Below are 17,199 nucleotides of genomic sequence, written 5' to 3'. Positions count from 1 at the left end.
AGCAGCTTTTGAGCAGCCCTTTTTCTTTTTTCCAATGCCCTAGTATTTGTGTCTTCAACCTTAAGATAGCCTCAAATAAGAGAGGAGTTCGAGCCTTCTTATGTTGGTTTTGATTTTTCCTAAAAGAGAATGAGATTTTATGCATGACCAGAAATTGTATAACGACCGTGGGATAATCACCGACTCCATTGCACCTGAATCTAGGGAAAGATTAGCATGATGCAATCGATTTCGTTGTCAGAAAATTGTTAATGCCTCATTCCCTTCTAACAATTGTCAGAACCGAACCCCACCTAGGGTTCTAACAAGGGTTCTAACAATTGTGAGAACACCACCAGTCGGGTTCTATTAATTGTTAACCCCACCTTGGGGCTCTGACATGAGTTTTAGAATCTTTGGGGCTAGGATAAGGTCGGCTTCTAGAGGCCATGTCAGGACAGGGTTCTGAAGATTTTCTAGACAATATTTTCCTACTTTCAAAAGTCGAAACCGGGTTCTACTTTAGGAACGGGAGTTCTTTTCCTCGCGCACATGGAAAGTTCGCTTTTTACTCTTTCCTCGAGCCCCATTTTCTCCTCCCAAAAGAGATATCGTGAAACACTCAGATCTTATTCCCTATGCTTTCCTCGTACATGATCTCAAACCCTAACCACAATTTGCTCTCTTTCGTATGGATCGAAGTAATCATTTGACCTAAATTATAATGGGATTCGCACGTTACTTTTGAACTGGCTAGGTGAATAATCATGCACTTATTGTATGTGTAACTACAACACGTGCACAAAATACACACACAACAAGTGCTAAAAAAAACCAACAACGTGCAGAACTCGTGATTCCTATAATTGTAAATCAATGTCAAGAGTAAAATTGCTCCAAAATTAAAGTTTAAGTAGTAAGGCATTACCTTTCCAACGTTGAAAATGTTGGGAAATATAGTCTACTTTTGGAGAGCACAAATGCAATTTTCATAGCATATTTGAATGAAATAAGATTCTTCTTTTTCAATGAGCAAAAGACAAGATTCTTTTGTTATTAAAGTTCAATCAATTTTGTGGAAAACAATTGATTTGGAAAACGTTTTTCTAAAAATAATTGCGAGTAATGCTTACAAAAATAAATCAATAAAAATGTATTTTTATCACTATAAGAAAATTCTGCAATAAGCAATAAAAATGTAATTGGCTTGTATTATTAATTACAGAATGTGCATTTAGCGGATGGATGCCAACAAGACCTTCTAGATACTGAAATGAACGTGTTAATTATTGACCCACTTCACGGTATACAGCTATATATACCTCATACAGCTGGTCATGGAGAATCCAAACAGCCAGGCCTCCAATGTATCCAATGATGGCCCCCCAGAAGGTGGCTCCGGATGCTTTGATGACGACGGTCGTCCCAAACGCACAGGTACTTTGTTTCTCTCTTCATTTCTTTTCTGGAAAGAGTGAAGTGAAAATTACCACTGACTTGTTATGAGAGACTTGGACGAACTACCATAAAGAATCACCCGTCTTCAAGATCATTGTCAGTGGGTGTCAATGGGTCGGCTCAGGTTGGGTTCTCGTGATACCCAACCCAACCCGAAACCATAGATGTGCGCTTGACCTGACCCGACTCGACTTGACATGAAATATCATATAACGGGTCAGGCTGGGCTGGGCCAGTGCCATCACTAATCATTAGGTGTTTCGTCTATGAAAAAACCAGTGTTGGCACTGATCAGCTAGGTGTTTCATTCGTGAAAAAACCAATGTTGGCCCGGCTTGGCTTGATCTGACCCGACCCTAACCCAAATAATACCAACACCTAAAAAGGCCTGACCCCAAAATTCCTAATTTTAGGGTTGGGCCAAGTCAAGTCGACGAGTCCGGCTGACATGGGTTTTTTGACAACCTTAATATTTGTCATGCCATAATGTCGATACCGCCACCAAACCAGGGAATAACAAGGCAAAGTTTGAGATATTCTTCACAAGGAAAAAGGAAGATTTTTTCTATAAAACGTAGTTAGTGAAAAAGAAATATACCTCACAAGTAGCCTGGCCTAGCAATCATGAGAAAATATTAGGTGCCCAAGTGTAGACTTGTTTGTACTAGTCCACTCGATGCCCGCTACGTATCGATTCGGGATCCACTTGTCGATACCCTCGCGTCCCTCTCTCTACAATTATTGTTTTTACTTTTTTTCCTTATTTCCTCTTTTTCTTCTTCTTCCTACTTTTACTTTGTGCATTCCCTCTCTTTTTCTTCAATTAATGTTTTTACTTTTTTTCTTCTCTTTCCTTTTTCCTCTTTTCTTCTTCTTTTTCCTCCTTTCAGTGTTTCACTCCGTCGAAGACGACAACAATTTACATCAACGAGCAAACTCTAGAGAAATAAACAAAAAATAATAAAGACACCGGAAAATTATGTGGTTCGATCCGAGTATCAATATCTACGTCCACGATGAGAGCGAGTAGCAAATAATTCACTATAATCGAAGAATCAGAATTTATAATCGCTCATACGCTCAAGTATTTTTCACATCTAGATTTAACTCAAAACTCAAAGTATTTATAAATAATCAACTCACTTGGATATAGACTCACTATATAAAATTACCATGCGTTTAAGCACAAAATGAAATATTCAATATACGCCAAAATCAAGAACTCCAACGTTCGTCTTTGGTCCACGTACGTACCGCTTCACGTTCCGATTCAAAACTTCGCACTGCTGGACGTCTTTCTTGTGTGGCTTCTTGAATCTTGTGGCTCCTACGTGCAGCTCACTTCTCCATGTAAAAGAAACCATGTGCCCAGAGTCAAAGTTTTGACTATGGGCCCACCTTGGTTTTTTCTTCAATATGAATTAGGTTTCTCCGGAAAAGTGAAACCTTTTTTTCAGTCCAACGAAGCTTCCTTTGTTGACCGAAGACATCCAAGACCTAAAAAATTTTCAAATTTCCTTTCTTGTGCATAATCTTGAATATTATCTTTATCAGAAAAATATCTTCATAATTAAATAATAAACATTTTTATCTAAGTGGATCGCATTTTGCAAATATTCAAACTCGAGACAAAATTTAACAAAGAGAATGAAGAAAAATAAAAATAAAAAGGAAAAATAAAAAAAGGAAGAAAAAGTAAAAACATTAACCGAAGAGAGAGGGAGCGCGAGGGTATCTGACAAGTTTTGGCAAATAAAGTTCAGATGTCGGGCATGTCCCACGACATAAATCCACCTTCCCTAGCAATAATCATCATCATTAAGACAACACGTTTATTAGGCTTAATATCATTTCCTCCGCTCCCCTCCTCGAAGCGACTATTATAGACATGGAATCGGATGAGCGTCCTCCCTCCACTCTTCGATGTTCTCTCTCCAATCAGGCCAAATTCAAAGCTTGACTAGACGGTCGTGGACTACTTCACTCGTCCCGGGATTCAAAAGCGCGTCTTTCCACAACCCTTTTTCAAACCCGAAAGACAATGTAAGGATTGAAATCGATTGGTTTTAATTATACCGTTTTGTCAGCAACAATCAATTTGCAGATCCATAGCATGTTTTTTTCTGGACGGGGACATTTTGCTTATCTTGGAGATATGCGTGGCCATCGTTTTGATAAGCTTAAGAAGATGTTACCAATGATCTCTTGCGCCAACTCCAAAAGCTTGATCATCAGCTCCATTTTTCATTGATATATGTCCGATTTTTAAAACACTTATTCGATGGAAAGCTTTTGTTTTATTTTATTATATTTTGTGTTGCCCAATATGCTGATCCCACGTAAGAAAGATAAATGAATGTGAGATTCATAAATGGAAAAAGAAAAGCAGAGTACAAGACGGCCGTGTAAAGAAATACGTCTAATCACGGATTATTTAACAAGTAATCTTTTTTATTAGTAATACATTTGTAAATAGAATAATTGATCATTCTTCTTGTTTCTAGGTCAAATCATATGAGTTGCTTCTATTTATCTTCAAATAAAGTCCTTTTACTAAGCATCTGGTCGGAGTAAGTCTCTTTTCGATTCTTTCGAGACATTAAAATGTACCCTGAGGAGACTGGAATTATGGAGACTAGTCAGGTCCACTACACAACCGAAAAGGTCCAACCGCTTATGGATGAAGTCAACATGCGATCATGGAAATTGTTTAATGGGAGTGGCGGATAGTGGAGAAAAGAGGAGAAAGCAATATTTCCATGTGCATGAGCAAACTCCCTCTTGTATTATCCATCTAGAGATGCAGTGGTAACCTTTTAATCGGAATATTTGGCCGACAAAATTTTTCGGGCATTAATCCAATGCACCAACGAGAGTGGAAGCAACGTAGCCGGATAAACAACTAACATATGACATGCTACCATGTTTTGAGGGGGAAAAAATGCAAGCAAGCCTTTGTTATTCTTCAACTCGCTACTATAGCTAATCAAACTTGATTTTGCTAGGAACTCAAAAATATGCGTGTAATACCTATCAGGTTATTATTAGACACTTGAAAGACCATTGTCACTTTATCATTAGGTGACCTATGACATGCTTTCTTTTTAATTAACCAACCAAATTCTCTTCCCATTTTGTAAAGACCCTCGAATGTTTCTCCCATGTCGGTTCCCCTTGCCATTATTGCTGCCTACGAGTGGTCTATGCTCTAGATTGATCATATTTATAGGATTCACTGGGAAAATAGAAAAACACAAAGAGATAAGTGTTCCGAAGTCCTACAACTTGTTATGAAAATGCATTTCAGTCCTAAAACTTGCAAAAAGTGCATTTAAGTCCTAAAACTTGTCAAATTGTTTCAAACGAGTCTAAGATCGACGTCGTTAGCATTTTTCGTTAAATATGCTGACGTGGCATTTTAAATAATTTTTATTTTCCACGTGAACTTTTTTATTTATTTTAAAAAATTAGATTTAAAAACTAAAAATATCAAATTTATTCATTTTATCTTATTTTTACCAAAAATATTTTTTAAAAAGTTAAAATATTTATTAAAAAAAAAAAAAAATTAGCGCGGCTCTCCTCCCTTGCCACCGCCGCCGCGCCACCCATCGCCGGAGGGGCCAAGCGACGGTCACCGGCCTTGGGCGGGGTGGCCGGGCTCGCGCCGCCCCAGGCGAGGGCCGCTGATCGTCACCCGCTCCGGGCGAGGCCTCGTCGGCCCTCGCCGGCCCCGAGCGAGGGCCGACGAGGCCTCGCCTAGGGCGGGCTACGCCGCTGCCCCCCGGTGAGGGCCGGCGACGACCGCCAACCCCCCGTGAGGGCCGACGGGCCTAAATCGAGGCACCCTCGCTCCGCTCTAGTGCGGGTGCCCAAATCTGGGCCCGCCGACCTCGTGAGGGGCCTACGGCCGTCGCCCCTTGGGCGAGCCGCGCCGCCCTCACGGGGGGCCGACGACCGTCGCCCGCCCTGGGTGAGGCCTCGTCGGCCCTCGCTCGGGTCGGCGAGGCTCGCCTGCAGATCTGCGATCTCGTCGGCCCCAAGCGAGGGCCGACGAGGCCTCGCCTGTGGTGGACGACGGTCGCCAACCCTCACCCGGGCAGGCGAGGCCCGCCACCCCGCCTAGGGCCGGGCGACCGTCGCCCGGCCCTCCGGTGATGGGCGGCGGCGGCGGTGGCGGGGAGGAGAGCCGCACTAATTTTTTTTTTTTAACAATTTTAAAATAAATTTTTAACTTTTCTTTTTATTTTTTGTTGAAAATAAGATAAGAATAAATTTAATTTTTTTATTTTTAAAATCTAATTTCTTTTTAAAAATGGATTAAAATTAATTAAAAAATACACCTAGAAAATAAAAAATTATTTAAATGCCACGTCGGCATTTTTAATGGAAAATGCTAACGGCGTCAATCTAAGGACTCGTTTAAAATAATTTGACAAGTTTTAGGACTTAAATGCACTTTTTGCAAGTTTTAGGACTGAAATGCATTTTCGTGACAAGTTGTAGGACTTTTGGAACACTTTTCCCAAATGCAAATAAGCATCAATCTTTTGGCAATGAGTCCCAATGACATTCCCCACCGAGTCCGCACACCACTAGGGGCTGACTATTGGATGCCGACCCCATGCTTTTTTTTTTTTGTCGAAAAGATAGTTCTTATTTAAGTAGTCATAACATTGCAGCCAAAAGTCGCAATATTACAACCAAAGCTAACATTACACCTGCAATTGCATCAGCCACTACAAGGTCTTGCAAAATAAAAGGAGTGAAAATGTTCCAGTTGCGGGCCAAGTCAAATCGGCCGTGGGCTTTTGTGGTCCAGTCTGCAGCTCCATTGGCCTCCCTTCTGCAGAACTGAAGTCGCAAGTTAGGGTAAACAGCAAGCAACGCTTCCAGTTCGACGAACAACGCTCGTTCTTCCCATGGCAGCTGCTTTTCTCGTTTGAACCGTGTCAATCAATTTCTGCGCCGACTCTATCACAAGATTTGCCGTGTTGAGACCAAGATGCAGCAAGTGATGCAGAGTAAAGGTAAGTGCTTGCACTTTAGTTTGAAACGCAGAAGCGGCAGGGAAGCTTTTGGTATAGACATCTGTGAGAATCCCCTGATGATTTCGGCTAATGCATGCCATCGTTCCTTCTCGGTTACTTGGATAATCAGAGTCGTCAATATTACATTTCAGGTGTCCGCGATCTGGTGGTCGCCACAAATATCCTGTTTTTGACAGCAAAGAAATTGACCTAATCTCTTTTGGCATTGAGCAAAAGAGTTGTGGATGCAGTTTTGTGCAATGGCGTCTGTTGGAGAAATCATCGTGAAGTGTTTTGAAGTTGACAAAATGTTTCTATCAGTCTAGTCTGAAGGCTTGCAGACTCTGTTATTTAAAGTCTAAAGACCTCCGGACAGCCAGACTCAAGACTCAATGTCTATCCTCATTGACAGTTTCTAATCCGTTGAAGAAAGGCTTTCCATAACTGGATGTTTCATTAAGGATGTGACCTTATCGACTGGAGAAGATCTCTTGGCTGGATATGACATAACGAGATCCTTTGTTTGATCATAATTGATCTGAAGATTAAGGATCCGTTGATTGGCAAAGTATACTTGGAAGGTTCTACTTATAGAAACCGAGATCCTGATTGTATGGGCGAACATGATTGATGGGCTATCGACATGTTCCTTTAATAGCTCGAATGATCTTCCTAATTGATTCCGTCCAACGGGTAGATTGGAGGAATTCCTTTGGTAAGTGCCAACGGGTATGATGGCATGAAAAAGTATATAAGGAAGACGTTCCGATTGTTCGAGAGTGTGCACGATAGAAGAATTCCAAAGTCCGAAACTTCTTGTTCTTAGTCAATTCATTTGTTGAGCAAAATCGTGTAAACAAAAGAGAGTCTATATTCATGAGAAACCTTGAGGAGGAATCAAGGAAAAGTTATGCTGTAACTTCTCTTTTGTTCATAGTGAAATCCAGCCGGTGGGCTGTCAGTGCGGAAGAGTGGACGTAAGCTTGGAATAAGCCGAACCACTATAAATCTTGTGTTCATTTCTCTCTTCCCTAACCTTTACTTTACTTTGATTGTATTCTAGAATCGCTTCTGTATCTCAAAAATTTGTTTGTGCACCTATTCATCCCCTCTAGGTGCTTATACTAGTTATCTCAAATGTCTTCAACTTGCCCGATCGAGGTCGGGACGCTTTCGACGAAAAATCCAGTTATTGCGCATACACCAGATCTGCCACAAGACCTGTGCAATTGTTTCCATTCCAAGTAAGAGTCTTTTATTTGTTGCCTTTTCTGTGATCCTATCATTTAGACGATGCACTGTATAAGGTGATATGGAAATGTTGAGCTAAGGATGACTCAATACTTCTTTAGTCCATGAATAGAAAAAGAAAAGGTGTTCAAGGTTTCTGGAGACCTCTGATTGCATAGATTACATATAGGATTAGGGCTAATATGACGATGAAATAAATTTGCTTTAGTAGCAAAGGCATTATGACAAGCTATCCATAAGAAAGTGAGGATCTTTGGTGCTGTTTGCATAGTCCATATCTTGCGCCAAAATATTCTGGGGTGTTGGTGCGATGTGGAGGCTTGTTGATCATTCTCTATGCGTGCTGTGCTGACAATGGTTTTGTAATTGCTTTTCACTATGTGAATCCCATCCTTAGTAGCTGTCCAAACTAACTGATTAGTAGCATAGAAAGATCTGATAGGGATTGTAGTGATTTCTGCAATTACCTTATCATCGAACATTTGTTGAAGTAGAGGAAGCTTCCGAGTTTGATTGACATGATCAAAGAGGTCAGCCACCTTCTTTGGCTCCCCTCTTGCGGCTGGTCCGGCCAAAGTCCCTATAGATAGCCATCTATCCTCCTGAATCTTTATGTTCTGACCATCCCCAACCAACCATCGTACATTAGGTAGAATGGCCTCTCGCCTAGAAGAAGACTCGCCAACCCTGAAGGGCGTGAGCCTTTATCTACTGATTGGAAATTCTTTGATTGAAAATACAGCCCCTTGAAAATTTGACTCCACAAAGAGTGAGGTTGTTGAATTAAACGCCAAGCCTGCTTACCAAGCATCGCCTTGTTGAACGCCATTAAGTCTCGAAAGCCTAGTCCTCCATCGTCCTTGCCAGTTTTAAGCAATTCCCATTTCTGCCAATGCACCCCAACCCCGGTATTATCATTCGTCCACCAAACAAGAGATTTTCTTTTCAATGAGCTTCCAAAGAGTTAAAGGAAGCTTAAAGATGGACATTGCATAATGGGGGATTGCCTGTACTACCGACTTGATTAGGATCTCTTTTCCTCCTTTGGATAGTAATCTTTCTTTCCAACCTTCAAGTTTTGCATTTATTCTACCTAGTAGCCAAGCAAACATCTCTTTTTTTTATCGACCCCACGCTGAAGGAATACCTAGATCTTTGCCATACTTTTGCAGTACCGGCATTCTAAATACATCTGTTAAATTTTCTTGAAGACTCAACGGACAATTTTTACTAAAAATAGTCCTGATTTGTTTCGATTGATAACTTGTCCTGTTGCCATACATTGATTCAGGGATATTAGCAAGATTTTGACATTCAAAATAGTACCCTTTTAGGAAGAAAACGAGTCATCAAGAAAAAAAATATGTGAGAGGGTTGGACATGACATGTTTAGCTTTATTCCTTTGAGGTGGCCCATGTGAACTGCTTGGTTAATAAGGGTTGAAAGAAGATTTACCAGTAAGATGAAGATATAAGGGGAAAAGGGGTCGCCCTAATGGAGACCTCTTGATGGCCGAAAGTAAGATAGTTGTTCTCCATTAAACCTAACACTTAAATATGACGTAGTGATGCATTGCATCACCAACTAAACCCATCTTGGATGAACCCATCTTTAGGAAATCCCATTCAATTTTGTCATATGCCTTTTGCATGTCCGTCTTGAGGAGTACGTTGAAATGTTGCTTCCTTTCCCTTATTCTAAATTGATGAAGAACCCCTAGACAATTAATACATTATCTTGTATTTGTCTTCCTCTTACAAAGGCCTGCTCTTTGAGATAAGTTCACTAAGCCAGGTTTTAGGTAATTTGCCATAACCTTGGATATAACCTTGTATGCATTATTACAGAGGCTGATCGGTTGAAATTGATCTAGATGTTCAGGGTGATTTATTTTGGGAATGAGAGTTATTACCGTCTTGTTGAGGTCGCTAGGCAACACCCCCGAACTAAAGAAGTCTCTTACTAATCTGATCAAGTCTTCCTAAAATATATCCTAATGGGTTTAGTAAAAAGCCCATTCAGTCCGTCTTCCAGGCCTAGAGCTTTCGTTTTCCCCAGCTAGAAAGTAGCTCGTCTCACCTCCTCCTCAGTGACTGGGGTTGTTAGATGATCATTCAGTTTTGCCAAAACAATCTATGGACATTGGTCCAGAATGGGACCGTAGTTACGTTGACCCACGGTAGTATACAATTTTGAGAAATAATCCAATGTGAGCTCCTTCAACGCCTTATCGTCCCGCACCTAATTATGATTTTCATCCTGTAACATACCTATTCTATTTCTTTGCCATTGTCGAATAGTTGTTGCGTGAAAAAAATTGGCATTCTTGTCTCTCCAGCGCAACCAATTAATCCTAGATCTCATAGCCTAGTACTGCTCTTCTTGCTGCCAAATTTGTCTTATCTCCTCTCGAAGGTGAGAAGCTTCCTCTTTTCCAGTGCCGGTGTTGTATGGTTGATTTATAATAACTTGAAGCTACTATTGTAAGGCTTGCACTCAAGTGGCCGTTTTGAAATTTAGAACGGCTCCAATCTTGTAAGGCAAGAGAGACCATTCTTAGTTGATGTAAAAGACCAGAATTTTGTTCCTTAAATGAGTTCCATGTAGTACAGATGATCTCTTGTCACTCTTGGTGCTGATTCTAATAAGCTTCAAAGATGAACGACCTTCGGCACTTTCTATATGTTGCTGATGTTGATAAGAGATCCAAGCGTTCCTTTACTAATTCATCACCGGCTTCATCCAAGGTCCTGATCCCATGAAGGCACAATCATTGATGAAATTTCGAAAGGAGTTTAGATGAAACCAGTTGGTCTGACACCCACCTACCTTTTCCCAAGGATAAAGAATTTCATTAAAGTCCCTTGCACAAATCCAAGGTAAAGTATTAACAGTGTTGATCCTTCGAAGTTGGTCCCAAAGTTGTTGTCTATTGTGATAGGATGATGGAGCATGAAGACAGGTGATTCACATCAGTCGATCGTCCATTGAATCACGACAGAGCATATCAAGATAGTAGTCAAAACACAGTTCAATCTCTAAGGATAGATTATCATGCCAAAAAACTGCTAAACCCCCCGCAAGACCTACTGGGTTTCTCACAAAAGAGCCGCTGAAATGTAATCGTCTCTGCAACCGCTGAATCATAGTCTCATGGTTTTTGGTTTCCATTAAGAATAGTAAGTCGGGCTTTTCCTTAGCCATCAAGGCCTTTAATGCTTGAACTGTTAGGGGATTGCCCAAACCCTGACAGTTCCAACAGATTAACTTCATTTGTGCTGTGGTGGCTGTTTAGGGCCAGCCACCGACGCCCATTGGTTCGCTTCATTTGCAGTAAGAATTGTTGTGTCCATAAATTGAGTATCGTCAAAATCATTAAATGCCGAGTGCCGCATGTCATAAGGGGAATACTTCTTCTGTTTTTTGGCTAATCCCACCTTTGGAATGGCTCTGGTACTCTTCTGTTTTTTTTGTGTTTTGCATGTCCTTGGACTGATTGATGATTCCCTTCTGCTTCTCATTTGCAGGGATTGAAGCTGTTGTGAGAGGTTTGTTCATTATCATCAAAGTCTATGGAAGTTGCTAATGAGGTGCTACTTGGTCATAGTGGGGCTGAGTTGCTATTACAGGCGATGTTACTACTTCGGCATTATTAGGTTTAGGCAACAACGGAACGCTTGGCAGCAAAGCAGGAGGTGTCTCATGTACTGTTTCTTCATCTTGTGCTACACTCTCAGGTGGTTGGTAGAACACTTGCCAATAAAGACTATGTTCGTGGACCTCGGCTCTCAACTAGTGTCCGTAAGCCATTTTATCTTTACCGTCCATTTGGGCTTCTTCAAACGGATATGCTGGACAATACGTGGCATAATGACCTATTTTCCCACAAGAATAGCAAAAGTGGGACAACCGTTTATATCTGAAATCGAGCCACATTGTTTTCCCGTCAAGGCATATCAACTTGCCAAACTGTAAAGGTTCGTCCAGGTTTATTTCAACCCTAGCCCTTGCGGCTCTTCAGATTGAGCTTTCGTTAAGGTCAGCTTTTATCTCTATTACTTCACCAACTTGCTTCAATGCTTTTCAAATCACCTACTCTATACTCCATTCCAACGGCAGCCCAAAGACTTGAACCCAAAAAGCACAGCAGCTAAAATCATAACAGTGTAAAGGCGTGTTAGGAATCCATGGTTTGAAAATGACTGATTGACTTGAAAAGAGCCATGGACCTCCCTCCATAACCCTATGTTTATCAATTTCTGACTTGAATTTCACTATATACAGGCCGCCCTCTCGGTGAGAAATCTCAACCTGGTCATTTCGCCAAACTTGCCTTAATGTACTTTGGAAGGCTTGTAAGTTGATAGAAGATTTCGATAGGACTTTACCCACTAGTAACAGACGACATTTCTCTAAGTTTTCTGGTGGGGAGCCTCTTCCCCATATCTCTATTTCCTGTGCAAAACATAGTCGTCCCAACCGTTTACATAAGGCAGCTATTTGCAAGGAGTCATGGCGGTCTTCTGAAGCCATAGGACGGGAGCCACAAGGTAGAATTATCTCAATTCAAAATGAAACTAGAACAGTTACGAGTAGACAAGCAGTCCATTGTTCATCGCGGCGAATGTAATATATGAAGACGGCTAGGCTGATTAAGAGCAGAATCCGGCAGGAAAACAGATTAAACGCAGATGGAAAGGCATGCATTCGGCCATTATCCAAGTGCAGAAGATTCCGCAGAACAATCAGAGATAGAATTATTAAAGAGATGAAGCATGCAATCTGCCAATTTCCAAGGGCAAGAGATCGTTAGGTCAAATTGGGTACCGATTGATGGGCGACGACCATCCGGGAGAAGCTGCAACCCGTAGACGCCATGACGAAATCTACCGTGGGTAAGAGCGGAAAAGGGGAACAAGAGTAAAAAAACAGGGGTTTAGAGGATGATTTGGGTTGCTGACCCCACCCTTTTTTACTTGCGTGCAAATCGACTTTCCACGATTCCTAATTTCCCCTTTACGATACCTTTCCGCATATACGTGCAAACAAGACAAGACCTAACGTGCATTTAATACTGGTTGCATTTTATTCGACGCCGCAAAATCGTCATTTTAGCATGTCTTTGTCACTGTTCCTACGGGTCCTACAGTCCTACAGTCCTACTGGTGCTTCTAAGCTATATAACTCCCAGCTCTAGCCACCCTCAGGCCTCGCTGCACCTCTCCGAGTCTCCGACTCTCATTCCTTCTTCTCAAGTCCATTATCCAGCTCTCTCTCTCTCTCTCTCTCTCATGAAGAATCCAAACAACCAGGTCGTCCATGCATCCAATGATGTCCCCGAGAAAATGGCTCCGAATGCTTCGACCGTGGTCCTCTATGCACAGGTAACTTTATTGTTGTCTTCATTTCTTTTCCGGAAAGAGTGAAGTGAAAATTAACCCTGACTTGTTTATGAGAGACTAGGACGAACTACCATAAAGAGTCACCTGTCTTCAAGATCATTGCCAATGGGTGTCAATGGGTCGGGTCGGGTTGGTTTTTCGTGATACCCGACCCAACCCCGAAACCATAGATGTGCGTTGACCCAACCTGACCCAATACCCAATACCCGAAATATCATATAATGGATTAGGTCAGGCTAGGCTGGTGCCAGCACTGATCAACTAGGTGTTTCGTCCGTGAAAAAAGCAGTGCCAACTCGGGTCAGACCCAACCATAATGCAAATAATAACAACACCTAAAAAGACCCAACCCTAAAATACCCTAATTTTAAGGTCGGGCTGGCTGGACAGGGCCGGTCCAGTCCGGTCCGCACGGATTTTTTTGACACCCTAATATTTGCCGTGCAATAAAACACACTCAATGAAAAAAGAAATATATCTCGCAAGTAGCCTAGCCTGGCAATCATTTCACGTCAACCCGATGTTGTGATCTCAGGACAGTCAGAACCTCTTCGGCTACATCCCCTCCGAGCTCGGCCTCCTCGGCTCGCTCAGACGGCTCAACCTCGCCGGCAGTGACTTCTCCAAGCCCATCCCCTCCCGCCTCTTCAATGCGACCTCACTCGTCTCTCTCGAACTCTCCCTAAACTCGCTCTCCGGTCCGATCCCGACCCAGATCAAGAACCTCCGCAACCTCGCCCACTTGGGCCTGTCCTCCAACTCGCTCAGTGGGTCGCTCCCCAAAGCGCTCGCGAAGCTCAGGAGCCTCTTGGGGACGCTGAACCTGTCATACAACGGGTTCTCCGGAGAGGTCCCGGCTGTGCCCTCTCTCTCTCTCTCTCTCTCTCTCTCTGCCCCTCCGAGTAACGACCGAGCCCTCGTCCAACGAACCACCGCGCAGCCTCCGCCTCCGCCGTCGCGGTTTGTCGGTCGAGCGCGATGGTTCGTCGATCGCCGAAGGCTCGGTGGGGGAAAGAGGGGGCGGTGATCACAGTCCTTCTGGTTTGTCAGTTTGGCACACAAGACGCGCTGAATATTTTCTGGCTTGTGTGTGAATGAATGCAGGGACGGTATGGACAGCGAGCGCTCTCATAATCACAGCACTGATCGGATCTGGAGGGCCGTCCCTGTCTTGGGCCATCGCGCAGCTCGGTTGGATTGCCGGCCCCACCATCATGCTCCTATTCGCCTTTGTCACTTACTACAACTCCACCCTCCTCACCACCTGTTATCGCTCTGGCAACCCCGCCACCGGCAACCGTAACTACGCCTACATGGGTGCTGTCCGTGACAATCTTGGTATGTCACATTTGTATTTGTGTTCATGTTCATATTCACATACTAATGTCCGAGTCAAGTCCAATCATGTTGTGTTGGGTGCTAAAATCTTCTCTTTGATTAAATTCTCCAGGTAGCTTCAAAATCAAGCTTTTTGAGCTGGTTCTATACGTGAACCTATTTGGGGTTGCCATTGGTTACACCATTGCATCTTCCACCAGCATGATGTGAGTATATTTGCAGTGAGAATTCTAGTAATTGCTATTTCGATGGTGTCAAAAGTTATGTGAGTTTGATTTTATTGGCTTCCATGGTCATTGCAGGGCTATCAAGAGGTCCAATTGCTTCCACGAGAAGGATGAGAAGGACCCGCGTCACATCAACAGCAATCCTTACATGATTGCGTTTGGCTTCGTTGAAATCATTTTATCTCAGATCCCCAATTTCGATCGGCTGTGGTGGCTGTCAATCGGTGCCGCCTTCATGTCCTTTACCTACACCATCATTGAACTTGGCCTCAGTATTGCCAAACTTGCAGGCACATGAAATTTTTTCTTGCTCGACTGCTCTATTTATGTTTCTAAGCTATCTCCATTGGTGATAGAACCGAGTCGAGTTATGAAGTTCTGATTTAGTGTTCTCTTCTGGTTTGTTTTATCTTCAGAGACAGGGAAAATTAAGGGAAGTCTCACTGAATCAACATCGGGGCCTTGACCTCAACGCAGAATATATGGAGGAACTTCCAGGCTCTTGGTGACATCGCCTTTGCCTATTCGTACTTCCTCATCCTCGTTGAAGTTCAGGTGACCAGAGCTCTCTCAGATGCATGACACAAGAAAGTACTAGTGATGGTTAATAGTTCTGATGAATTGAAATCATTGACATGATGAGTTTGTATTTGTTTTAGGACACCATCCGGTCCTCTCCATCTGAATCAAAGACGACGAAGAAGGCGAGTCTTATCAGCATAGCAGCCACAACCCTTTTCTACATGATCTGTGGGTGCACGGGCTACGCAGCCTTTGGCGATATGGCACCCAAAACCTCCTCACTGGGTTCGGCTTCTACAACCCATACTGGATGGTCGACATTGCAAACGCCGCAATCGTGATCCTCCTCCTCTGCGCGTACCAATTCAACTGCCAACCCCTATTCGCCTATGTTGAGAAGACCTTGGATGAGAAATTTCCCAACAGCCAGTTCATCGAGAGGAAGATCAAACTCCGCATCCCCGGGTGCAGCCCTTACGAGCTCAAACCCTTCCAGTTGGTCTGGAGGACGGTCTTCGTGATCGGGACCACCTTCATCTCCATGCTCCTCCCATTCTTCAATGACATTGTTGGCCTGCTCGGAGCACTAGGTTTTTGGCCCCTCACGGTCTTTTTTCCCAGTCGAGATGTATATTAAGCAGAAGAAAATACCCAAGTGGAGCACCAAGGGGTGTTCCTCCAGATTGTAAATGTGGCTTGCCTTATCATCACCATTGCTGCAGCCGCTGGTTCTGTCGCCGATGTATTTCTCGACCTCAAGTCCTTCAAGCCATTCAGTACTGACTACTAAACATCGTGCTACTGATAGGAATGTCGCAAGTAAGGAAAGGACCGAGTGAAGGCGCAAGAGATTATTTTTCGTGTTCATGTTCGCAGAAAGTTTATTGTGTTTGTGGAATTTGCTGTGTGATAAGTTTTAGGGTCATGTTTCAGTTTCACTGTATAATCTATGTAGGGACAGGAAGGGCTATGTTAGTGTCTGCATGTTGTGTCCATCGTCATAAGAATGTGACTCTTGTATAATTTATCAAAAAATGGGAAGCTTCAAGAAAAGGAAGTTCAAGATCTTCTTGCTCATATATTTTGATCTTGGGGGCTATACACAAGCAGATTTCGTTTATTAAAACAAAAAAAGAAGTATATGATGACGGTTGAATCATGACAAGGACAAAACCGACGGAGCTTTATTCCTATCTTTACCACCAAAATGTCGACAGTGTGTGAATTCGATGGAGCTTTATTCCTATCTGAGAAAGGCATTCGTTTGATTTAATTTCTCATGATCTCAACAGTGTGTGAATTCGATGGAGCACGAACTCAGTCTAGTTAGATCTTGAAAGCAAAGAAACGTGTTTTTTTTTTTTTCCATCCCGCCCCAATTTCACCATTAATTCATGAACTTACAGTATGGAATCGGTGATTATCCCACCGTCGTTATGCAGTTTCTGGTCATGCATAAAATCTCATTTGCTTTTAGCAAAAATCAAAACCAACATAACAAGACTTGAACTCCTCTCTTATTTGAGGCTATCGCAAGGTTGAAGACACAAAGACTAGGGCATTGGAAAAAGTAAAAGGAAATGGCCCCGTTCACACTAGTGTTCAAAAAAGCTGCTCGGTGTCGAATAACGCTGAGCGGCTTAGTCGTCGGAGCCTTTTTAAGGGGACCCGAGAATAATCAAGGGGAGCGGTTGATGCTCCGTGCGAGCCGGGCATGCGTGGAAATTTTTTTTTTTTTTTTTTTTTTTGTTAATGGGGGTTCATGCTCATAATTACTGAATAATATTCTTCTTTTTCGATTAGCAAAAACTAAGATTCTAGTGCGAACTCATTTCGTTGGCACCTTTTTGAGGAGGCAAGCTCAAGGTAGGAGGGTGGTAGGAGGCCGCCACCGCCGGGGACATTCAGCTGCTAGTGATCGGCGGACTCTCCAAACAATATCATTGGAACTTATTGAGAAAAGATCGGTACTTATTTGCGTTTTTCTATCT

The 17,199-nt window shown here is 42.7% G+C and overlaps 1 pseudogene; it reads left to right on the top strand.

Annotated features, from left to right (window-relative positions):
• Positions 1-1,316: 1,316 nt before the first annotated feature.
• LOC120292035 lies at positions 1,317-16,164 on the top strand (annotated as a pseudogene).
• The last annotated feature ends 1,035 nt before the right edge of the window (positions 16,165-17,199 follow it).

This window comes from Eucalyptus grandis, chromosome 3 (assembly GCF_016545825.1).
Source record: "Eucalyptus grandis isolate ANBG69807.140 chromosome 3, ASM1654582v1, whole genome shotgun sequence".
In the NCBI taxonomy this organism is placed as follows: Eukaryota; Viridiplantae; Streptophyta; class Magnoliopsida; order Myrtales; family Myrtaceae; genus Eucalyptus; species Eucalyptus grandis.
Note: the sequence above shows the minus strand (reverse complement) of the source record. Positions and strands in the feature narration are given on the sequence as shown.